Source organism: Prionailurus bengalensis, chromosome B3, assembly GCF_016509475.1.
Source record: "Prionailurus bengalensis isolate Pbe53 chromosome B3, Fcat_Pben_1.1_paternal_pri, whole genome shotgun sequence".
NCBI classification, from domain to species: Eukaryota; Metazoa; Chordata; class Mammalia; order Carnivora; family Felidae; genus Prionailurus; species Prionailurus bengalensis.
The window spans coordinates 70,248,627-70,259,880 of NC_057355.1; positions in this window are offsets into that span (position 1 = coordinate 70,248,627).

The window sequence follows — 11,254 nt, forward strand, 5'->3', positions numbered from 1 at the left end:
AGTCTACCTACAAGTTCCATCACTGCTAGAGGAGTGGAATGACCTGCTGTGGTGCAGTTACCATGCTGGTTGGGGCACCACTCCTTTGAATGATAACACTGCTGAACTACAGGATGTGTCATCAGCCTGTGGTAAGTGACAGAAGCAGTTATTTTCACAGCTGCTTTTGGGTCACCCTCTTCTCCAGCTACAGATTTTAGTTGTAGTCTTAGAAACCATTTCTTTCCTATCTTCTGTAGCCCCAGGGATGATAAGAGCTCACTGCTCTTGCCAGCCCTGGGTGCCTTTAGAGTGTTGGTTCTTCTAACTCTGCCTTGTATAGAATCCTGTAGTCAACTCGCTTTAACAATCAATTTTAATGTGACATCTCTTCCTGTCTGGACTTTGATCAGTACCCTGAAATAGATATAAAACACTGAAAAGAAATGAACTAGAGCCTATGTATTTACATGGGTAAATAGATATAAATGTAGAGCATAGAAAAAGCCTGGAAGTATCATTTGCTTATAAGAAAAATTACTATCTTATTAACTAATATACACTATTTTCCCTAGCTAAATTAAGTAGACGATTACATTGTTTAGGACTGTTCTGTTTCAGACTACTCTAGGGCTTAAGGATCATGTTTATAGGCTGATTACAGGCTCATTGCATAAAGCATATGCTATCTGTCTTCATAGATACTTAAAAGGGAGTTTGTGGGTCATGGACATGAATGGCGTTTGGTGAGACACTGAAAGAGAGGTTAGTATTTCAGCTTTTGTCTAATTTTATCCCTAATGGTTTAGTTTTGTTCAATTCAACATATACTTAAACTCGCTAAGCACCAGAGAGTATACAAGGCACTGGAGATATCGAGAAAAATAGGGAAGCATCCCTGCCAGTGAGGAGCTTCTCTTCTGTGGGACACAGAGAAAGAGTTTCGATGTTATGAGGTAAGTATAGTGATGAAGGGATGTCTTCCCAGGCGGCCTCAACCCCTACCACCCATTCGCTCCTTTCTTAGACTCTCCCCAAATGGTACATTGCCTGGGAAATCTGCCCAGATCCCCCCAGGTAGATTTAGGGCTTCTTTCTTCTAGGTTAGTATCCACTGCATTGAACGTACATTAGTACAGCTGTTATCCAGATTAGATTAAATTGCCTTGTTTGCATGTGTGTGTCTCCTCATTGGGCTCCAAGCACCTTGTTGAGGAATTGGCACATGAATAGTTTTGAAAAAATAGGTTGAATGAATAAAAATGCTTAAATCCTGGCATTCAAGAGACTTGGAATCTAATGGAATTTTTTCCCCTTAAATGGCTTTAGATGTTCATTTTGGAATGGCACCTGTTTGGCTCTGTGGGTTAAGCGCCTGACTTTGGCTCAGGGCATGATCTCACAGTTTGTGGGTTCGAGGCCCACATCAGGCTTGTGCTGACAGTGTGGAGCCTTCTTGGGAATTTTTGTCTCCCTCTCTCTGTCCTTCCTCTGCTCTTGTGCTGTCTCTCTAAAATAAATAAATAAGCATTTTTTTAAAGAAAGACAGAATTGGGGGCACCTGGATGGCTCAGTCAGCTAAGCAGTCAAATTTGGCTCAGGTCATGATCTCGAGGTCTGTGAGTTTGAGACCTGCCTCGGGTTCTGTGCTGCCAGCTCAGATCCCAAAGCCTGCTTGGGATTCTGTGTCTCCCTCACTCTCTGCCCCTCCCACGTTCATGCTGTCTCTCTCTCTCTCTCTCCCTTTTCCCCCAAAATAAATAAACATTAATAAAAATTTTAAAAATTGAAATGTTGCCATTTGCAATGATGTGGATGGAGCTAGAGTGTATTATGTTTTGCAAAACAAGTCAGAGAAAGACAAATACCGTATAATTTCACTTATATGTGGAAGAAACCACACAGATGAATATATGAGAAGGGGAAAAAAAGGAGAGAGGGAAGGAAACCATAGGAGACTCTTAACTATAGAGAACAAACTGAGGTTGACAGGGGAGACATCGACAGGGCGGTATTAAGGAGGGGACTTGTGATGAACACTGGGTGTCCGAAGGGATGAATCACTTTTGTTAATGTTTAATTTTGAGTGAGTGAGTGCGAGAGAGAGACAGACGGACAGACAGACACAGACAGACTGGGAGGGGGGCAGAGAGAGGGAGACAGAGATTCCAAAGCGGGCTCCATGCTGACAGCAGGGAGCCCTAAGCTGGGGGCTGGAACTCAGGGACCCTGAGATCCTGATCCCAGCCGACCACCAGTGGACAACTGACTGAGCCACCCAGGCGCCCTGAATCACTAAGTTTTATAGAGAATTGTTTCACATATGTCCACTGACTAGAATTTAAGTAAAAACCTGAAATAGCAAAATAAAAGAAACGCAAATACAAACAGTTTTATGGGACCGCAGACGGAAGCGTTGTGAACCAGTGCAGGCGATGTGGAGTTGTCCAGAGCGGCAGTCCCAAGAATTGGGGCTCCAGCCGACTGTATAAGCCACCTGTGAGACAGCGGTGAGCTGTGGGGAGGCCGAGGGAGAGAGCCAAGAGGGGCGCACCTGCTGACATTCCCGTGGAACAGGAGAGCACGACAGCGCACCCACCATAAGCCTTTACACCTGCGCGCGACCTGAAGCGCGCCCCTCAGGTGGAAGCTCCAGGGCGAGCAAACAGGTCTTTTTCCCAGAAAGCCTGAGGTGTGTCAGCCTGCGCAGCCTGCTAAGAACTACCGTCCCCTGGGATCCCGGAACACAAGCCTCTGTGGTCCTCAGAGCCAGGAGGAGGGCAAGGGCATCCCCGGGGCAGCGGCCGCCAAACCCAGCACCCGAGTTGCAAGAACAAGCTCCCTCCGCAGAAGCAGCTGGTGCTCGGGCGCTAAGGACGCCCGCCAGCCTCCGCGCCAGAGAGTGGCTGCAGCAAGCCCCCAAACGTGTGTCAGATCACAAGTCTGCGCCTCCGGCTGTTGCTCGAGTCCACAAAAAGCAAGAGCTTCTCCTACACAAAGTTCAGCTGTCCCTGCATCTGCTGCCTCCACGCTGGGCCCTGAGGCGGTGAGTCCAAGGGCAGGGGCCCTTTTAGAGCTGTTGTTCAGGCCACTCTAACCTTGTGGGTCTCGTGGATGCCAGCTTTGGCGTTTTCCAAAGCTACGTGTTTTGGGGGCTTCGCAGGTGCCGGTCTTCAAAGTTGGGGCTGATGGATGTGGGGTTCAAACGCTCAGCGCCTCAGGGAAGAGCTCAGGGTTTTGAGTTCCTTCTCTTGCTGTGCTGGGGTTGGGGTTTATGGCTACATCGTGTCCCAGCCTCTGTGACCTGTTTAGACGCGGGCCCTCTCATGTTGGCGTCGGCGTGGCCCAGCCAGTTTTCAGGGTTGTTTTCAGATGCAGTGGTTCCGTAAGTAATGTAGATAAGGTGTGTTTGTGGGAGGAGGTGAGTTCAGGAACCATTTACCTCACCATCTTGAACTGGAATGGGGCGACGACCATCTTTCTATATAGAACTGAGTTTTCACTCCCTTCCTCCCTCCTGGTGGGTCTCTTTTGTTCTCACTGAAAATGGGTGACATTCTTTCCTGGAAGAAAAAAAAAAAAAGGAACTTTTGTGTTAAAGATGTAGAAATCAAAGATGACATTAACCCATACTTTTCAGTTCCCAATTAACCATGCCAATAATACATTACACACATATTAGATAATGATGTAACTAAGTTTGTTTCTCAGGATAACCATAGCACTGATTTCAGGCTATCCTGTCCTATGACTGGTATGTTGGTTAAGGTCATGCTTTATTCTCAGGAGCTCACATCTCCCTTGCACTTGTTCCGCGTTGTTATGCCTTTTGGTTATGGGTAGAAAGCAGCAATCATCGCTAAGAGCTGTGGTTACTTACACATTGTAATTCACAATTCTTTCATGCTGTGTTCCATATGTTAAAAAAGTATGTTCTCAACCTTCTTTTCAGTCAGAGATGAGGTGCCGGCAAACGTCTTGTGTAAACAGAGATAAGACAAAGAACTCCCTAAAAGCCTGAGATATAAGGGGAGCTGTCTACATTTCTTTCTAGGTCAAACATTATGAACTTTGTTTAAACCAAAAGCCTCATTTATGGCCCGCCAAGAAAACATGGTACACCTGCTTTGTAAGTGAGTAGCCTAAAGGAACACCGTCTTGTCTGTACGATACTGATGAATGTTCCTTCTCCCTGCACTCGTTGACATTAAAACTGCGTCTATGCTAATCTGTAATCTTTTCATTTTTTATGAGATGTAGCCAAGTAGAGAACCCTATGAAGGCACTTCAGTCTCTGGAGCACTTTCTTCCCTGTGAAGACCATGTTTCTTGGGCAGCTGTCCTAAGTTGGGCTTGAATAAAAGTCTCTTTCTTAATTTTAGAGATTCTAAAAGCCTTGTTCATTATGTGTCAACAAGGGCCAGCTTGTAAATAGTTTGAGATTTATGGGCTCTAGTCATTCAATTCTGCAGTGGTAGTATTGAAATAGCCGTAGACCTCACATAAACAAATAGGCATTGGTGAGTTTCAACCAAACTTTATGGAAAAAAAAAACCATGAGGCAGGCCATATTTGGGGTGCCCAGTATGTAGATTTGCCTATTCCCCCAAATAGCACAGTCTTTGTCTTAGTACAAGTCTAAAACCAAAGGCAGTATAGCATTGCACAAAATTTGCAGTTGTAATTCAGAGATTTTAGCCCCAACAGCACCAACTCTCTTGTTATGTTTTCTTCCCTAAATCCCTTAACCTCTGTGAATTTGTTTCTTCAAAGGTTGCACCAGAACTCACAGGTTATGGTTATGACTAATTGAGCTGATAATTGAAAAGGCTGTATCAACTAAAAAATTAGCCTGGGCTCCTTTCCTGATGTGTAACCATTTGACTGGAGTCTCTCAGGTTAAAAATAAAATTTGTTTTATCTTCTTTTTTTTTTAAGTTTATTTTAAGAGAAAGAGCAAGAGTGTGCAAGAGAGCTGGGGAGGGGAAGAGAGACAGAGAGAGAGAGAATATCCTAAGCAGGCTCTGACTTAATGGTGCAAAGCTGGAAGCAGGGCTCGATCTCAGCAACTGTGAGATCATGACCTGAGTCAAAATTAAGAGCCAGACACTCAGTCGACTGAGCCCCCATATGTCCCTAAAATTTGTTTTATCTTCTAGTTCACATTAAATTTACCTTCTGATTCTCTGTCTTACACACACACACACACATACATGCACCTCTACACGCAAATATATTGTGATGCATTTTTATTACCTTAGTCTTTTCAGAGTATTGTGGTATATACTTTAATTGCTTTGTGTTAAATGTGAAATTGAAGATTTGGTAGGTTACTTCCTTCTTGAGTTCAGTGGTGAAAATAACAATGGTGAATATTTACAGATAGTATATATACACATAGATAGAATATTTAACATAGTATATATGTCAGGCACTGCTCTTAACTCTGCCTGCTTTAACTCATTTAGTCTTGGCAACAATCCTTGAGATAGATGGTGCTGTCATTCCTCTTTTACAGATTGGGAGTTGGAAGCCCTGAGAGGTTAAAAGACTTGCCTAATGTTGGTAAATGGCAGATTTGAATTTAAATCTAAGCTCTGGTTCCAGCGTCTGGAATTTTAATCATTATGCTTTTTGTTCTTTTTATAAAATTGATATAATGTTGATCGCTGGAAAGTTTAAGTTTGTAGTTTAGTTGCTTCACTTGGGACTAATTTGTCTATTGTTTCTCCCTGTATTTGTGTCAGTTGCTTGTTGATGACAAAAGAAATTTGAATTAATATGTTATATACATGTGGGCCAGCTACTATAAAATGAATATTTAATAACATGGAGGGTTGCTCAGGATAGATTGATAAGTGAAAAAGGAGGCGATAAAACAAGATTTAAAATTTGATCTATTTTAAAATTTATGTGTATAAGTTAAAATGTTAATAGTGATATTTCTTCTGGGGGGATACAGATAGGTGTTTTTAAAATTACCTTCTTGTACTTGTCTGTAATTCATACATATTTTATAACAAATGTTGCAATAATGAGAGAAACTACTAACAGAGTCAAATACACTTAAAAATCTCCTAATCTTCGGTATTTTTCACAGTTTTTTGTTGTTGAACCTTGACAAAGGTATTTTGCTAGCTTCTATGTAAATCATAATCACTAGTGGTACTTTATTCGCCTTTAGAGTTGACCTCTAAAAGAATTCTAACAGGCATGGTTTTTAGTCTCAAAAATTGCATTGCCTTTCTCCTAGTATATCTTTGGTGAACTCATAGGTAATTATACATTTTATCATCCTTTCTGAAAGGAAGTTCATCTTAATGGTCTCCAGATCCTTTATTCATTGAATGGGTTTGGGTCAATCTCTGAGTTTGGTATCACTGGGGCTATCAAGACGCTTTCACATGCAATTGCTCTGCCCTTTAGAAATGGAGGTTACGATGGCAATCCCTAATTCTCTGCGTAGTTTATGAGGAGATACTTTGGTTGATTCGAATTTTAACCCTGGGGAGTAGTTTTTGTTGGAAATCAGAGTGAGACCAACTGGAGGAATCACCAATAATGTCCTGTAGGCTGATTTAGAGCCAAGCCCTGAAAGTCAGTCACACAAAAGAAAGTTAAAATCCTCCTAGCCTTCTTATAAAATAGCCAAATAGGACAATATTTACATGGGAAAACATGGCAGGTTTAGTGTAGATTTGGTCTATGTGCCTTTTAATTGTAGCTGACTGTCCACTCTCTATATAGTAGTGTTCCACGAGTTAAGGATAGATGGTATATGAAAAATAGAAACTGCCCTTGTCCAAGAGAGTTGAGTCTTGGGAGAAAGAAAGGTAGTCTATTTTCATTTTAAATTAATCTGTTGCCAGATTGGATTTAATAAAATGTTTCCATTCAACACTGTCTTCTGTCTCTTGATTTTGTTTTTTATTTCAGCACACCAACAAGATACAAATTGAGACTAATTAGTCTCTAATTAGAGGCACAGGCAAGTTTTTGTTCAAAATGACTATAGTAGTGCCTCCCTGAACAAGTTGGAGTTTTCATTGAGACATGACTCAGCAAATGCTTGTTAACCTAAGTGAAGGAGGTACAGCTTGTTCATTTTCAACACTCCTGTGATTTTTATTTTGTCTTGTCCCTTATGGTTCAGGGTGGTCATTGCTTGTGATTTTGTTTTGTTCCTTAGAAATTACTGTTCCTATTTTCTTTTCTCAGATTCTAAAACTGCTTTTAGACAGAGAGTCATCTAAAAGTTCCCGAGTGGAAAAATACAGCTTTTCGCAGCATCATATGACCCTGGATCCTTACCCAGTAATTTCATGAATTTCCTTTTCTGTATCCCATCGATGCTTCCAGCAAATTTACAGGGGAAAAAAACCCAACAAAACAGAGTGTTTCTATCCCGAATTAGAGATTAGCTGCAGAGATGGGAGCTGTCACTGAAGCCCTGAAGAAAGGTTTCTAGCTCTCAGTTTTTGATGTACCTGTGATTCAGTGCTAAGCTGGTTTGCTGTAGTACCCTGTGTTGGAAGTTACTATCTGAGTGACAGATGGCATATTCTGAAAGAAAAGGACTTTGGTGTTCGACTTCACTTTACTTACATGGCTTAGGGCTACAAAGAGAATGGTGAGTTTAGGGGCTGAAGTTTGGTGAGTAGCAAGAAAAATCTATGAACCTTACTGGTGACTGATGTACTTATCACAGAAGTATTAAGTAGTTTTATAGCTTTAGTGAAACCAAATTCTAAGAACATGTATTATCACTTAAATATGCCATTCTCTGTGGCTAATCTGGTTTCCTGATGAAATGATTACATTGAGAGGTCTAGCTTCTTTTCAACGACCATCAGTAAAGACAGCATCTTAAAATAAAAAAGAATAGAGTATGTTTTATAGCTTTATTAAGCTATTATTGATATGTCAATTTGAAGTCTACAGGGTGATAATCTGATACCCATATATAAATCAATAAATGTGATATACCACTCTAATAGAATGAAAGATAAAAATCATATGATCATCTCAATAGATACAGAAAAATAAGTTAATAATCTTCCACATCCTCTCCAGATTAACAGCTGTCACCAAATGGGTATACAAGGAATGTACTGAAGCATAATAAAGGCCATTTATTTATTTATTTAAAAAAAAAATTCTGGGGCGCCTGGGTGGCGCAGTCGGTTAAGCGTCCGACTTCAGCCAGGTCACGATCTCGCGGTCCATGAGTTCAAGCCCCGCGTCAGGCTCTGGGCTGATGGCTCAGAGCCTGGAGCCTGTTTTTTAAAAAAAAAAAATTTTTTTTTTCAACGTTTATTTATTTTTGGGACAGAGAGAGACAGAGCATGAACGGGGGAGGGGCAGAGAGAGAGGGAGACACAGAATGGCAAACAGGCTCCAGGCTCTGAGCCATCAGCCCAGAGCCTGACGCGGGGCTCGAACTCATGGACCGCGAGATCGTGACCTGGCTGAAGTCGGACGCTTAACCGACTGCGCCACCCAGGCGCCCCCATATTTTCTTGATGTAGTCAAGACAGCACTGGATTTGGAATCAGAAGACCTGGTATTTGATTTCAAACTAAGTAACTATGTTTTTAGGTAAGTTACTTTTTTGAATTTGAGATTTTTCATCTATAAATGAAAATAATTCTATCAGATATATCCACCCCTACAGATAATTACAAGCATCAAATGTGTGAAAGTCCTTAGTAAATATGCGCCATGAAAATAATGTATACTTTTCCAGCTCTAAGATTGCATCGTTAAATATTTTAGAAACTTTAAAATATGGTGAAAAGAATCATTATTTTTTTCCTGACTTTAACAATGGCATGGAAGATGACTACTAATTATATCGTGAAGCTTGGAAAATAGAAACTGTAAATTTCCTGATATGTTGGCTGTTACTGGAAACTGCCACCTCACGCCCGGTCTTCCTTTTCCTTTTACGTGCTGCTTCTTGTTTTCTAAAACTTCATAAAGTTAAACCATGAACCATTATAAGAGTTGAGATGAGGCTTGCCTATTCCCAAGTAGAAATTTATAGCAAGAATACCAGGCATCCTTTTGGGAGTGATTGGGAACTATGTTAATGCTTAATTTTGAATGTGAAGAGTTCCTTTATGCATGCTGGACTTCATGGAAAAACATGGTAGTTGAGAAAAACAGAAACTGAAAAATGATGGACTTGAGAAAATGGTTGTACTTCAGAGAAGTGTTATTAACTAAATAATCAGGATATCCTTGCTACTTATTTTGTATTTTAGGAAACACAAGAACCAGAAGAAATGGTCCTTTTCCTCTTCAAACTTACAGTATATTTGAGGAGAGAAAATCTGTAATTGAAACCATGAGAGCGCACTGTGGGTAGCTCAGTGGGTTGAGAGTCTCATTTTGGCTCGGGTCATTTTCTCACAGTTGGTGAGTTCGAGCCCCACATTGGGCTGCTGGCTCTGAGCCCACTTTGGATCCTCTGTCCCCCCTCTTTCTCTGTCCCTCCCTTGCTGGTGCTCTCTGTCTCAAAAAGAAATAAAATGTTAAAGAAATTGAAACCATTGAGGAATTATGATTAGTAGCAAAGGATTTGCTGTAATAAGAGAGCAGTTATTATCTCTTCTCAAAAGGCCTTCCTTTCCCCTCTTAGCTTATTAAACTCCTACTGGTTTTTCAAAACTGACAACACTTTCTCCTTTGTAAAGATGTCTCTGAATTTCACAGACTCTTGTGTGTCCTTCTTGGCCAAAAGTAGACATCTGGAATGTCTCCTATGATGCTATATATTGTGGTTTATTTTTAATGTGGTTAATTATTATTTTTCCATTAAAGTTTAAATTTCCTGACTTCTAGGAATAAGAGAGAAAAGATGTTTGTATAAAGTGTAGTTACTAGGAAAATTTTCATAGAGGAAATGGGATTTTGATTTACCTTTAAGGTATGGGTAAGGTTTGGAAGTGTTCTATATTGTACTACCCTATACTTAAAGAGTAGCCATAGGAGGCTTTGGGCACTTGAAATGTGGCTAGTGCAACCAAGGAAATAGATTTTTAATTTCACTTAATAACCATATGGAAGGAGTGGCTGCTGTTTTGGACTAAGTAGATCTAGGTTTGGCATACCTCTTCTCACTTTATCATTTTTCTAGCTTATGGAGTCTGAAGTCATTTGTAGACTAGAAAACCTGGATTCTCTGTAACTAGTTGTTTTTTCCTCCCTGGACTACTGTTTTCTCCTTTGTAAATTATTAGCTTGGACTAGGGAATCATGAATGAGTTAGTGGGATAATAATATTTAATGTTTATTTTTGGGAAAGAGAGAGACAAGAGTGTGAGAGAGGGAGGGGCAGAAAGAGAGGGAGACACGGAATCCAGCACCGAGTTCAAACTCATACCCTGCGAGACCATGACCTGAGCTGTGGACGCTTAACCGGCTGAGCCACCCAGACGCGTCTGTGGGGTATTTTTATGACTGATTTCACTCATCATGTACAACTGAGGTGTGCACATGTGTGCATATATAAATACACATATTAAAGGACAAGGGGCACCTGGGTGGCTCAGTCAGTTGGGCATCCTACTTTGGATCAGGTCGTGATCTCATGGCTTGTGACTTTGAGCCCCACGTTGGGCTCTGTGCTGACAGCTCGGAGCCTAGAGCCTGCTTCAGATTCTGTGTGTCCCTCTCTCTCTGCCCCTCCCCCACTCATCCTCTGTCTCTCTCCTTCAAAAATAAGTAAAGATTAAAAAATTTTTTTAAATAAAAGGAAAAGCTTTGGAATCCATTTTTTTTTTCTACTGCTAGGTTTTTTTTGCTCTTTCCTTTTGGTTCCAATTATGAGGCTTTTTGTGCATTCACGTATCTTTATTTTACCAGTCCTTACTGTTTATTCTGCAACCTACCTCTTTTTTTCAGATCACCTCCCTTTTTAGCAGCAAATCTAAGTATTATGGGAACCAGAGGGCTGGAGATGCACAGTTGGACACACAGGCAAGAGAATATATCTCCTACATGGCAACATTTTAGTCTGAAAAAAATGGGTAATAATTAGAGAGATTCATGTAGTCATGCAAAATTAGGGGCAGGGAACTGTCAGACTTGGCGTTGGATCTCAGACAATGGAGAGAATTGAAATGGAAGACATAAGATAAGAAAAATAAAAGGCCTAAGGTTGATGGAAGAACGGGAGAGAGTCATAGTTATGTGGTAACTGTGACTTTAGTGGGCATATCTTCATCCAAACTCCCAAAGCTTAGGGCTCCAATAGCTATAACCAAGGTTC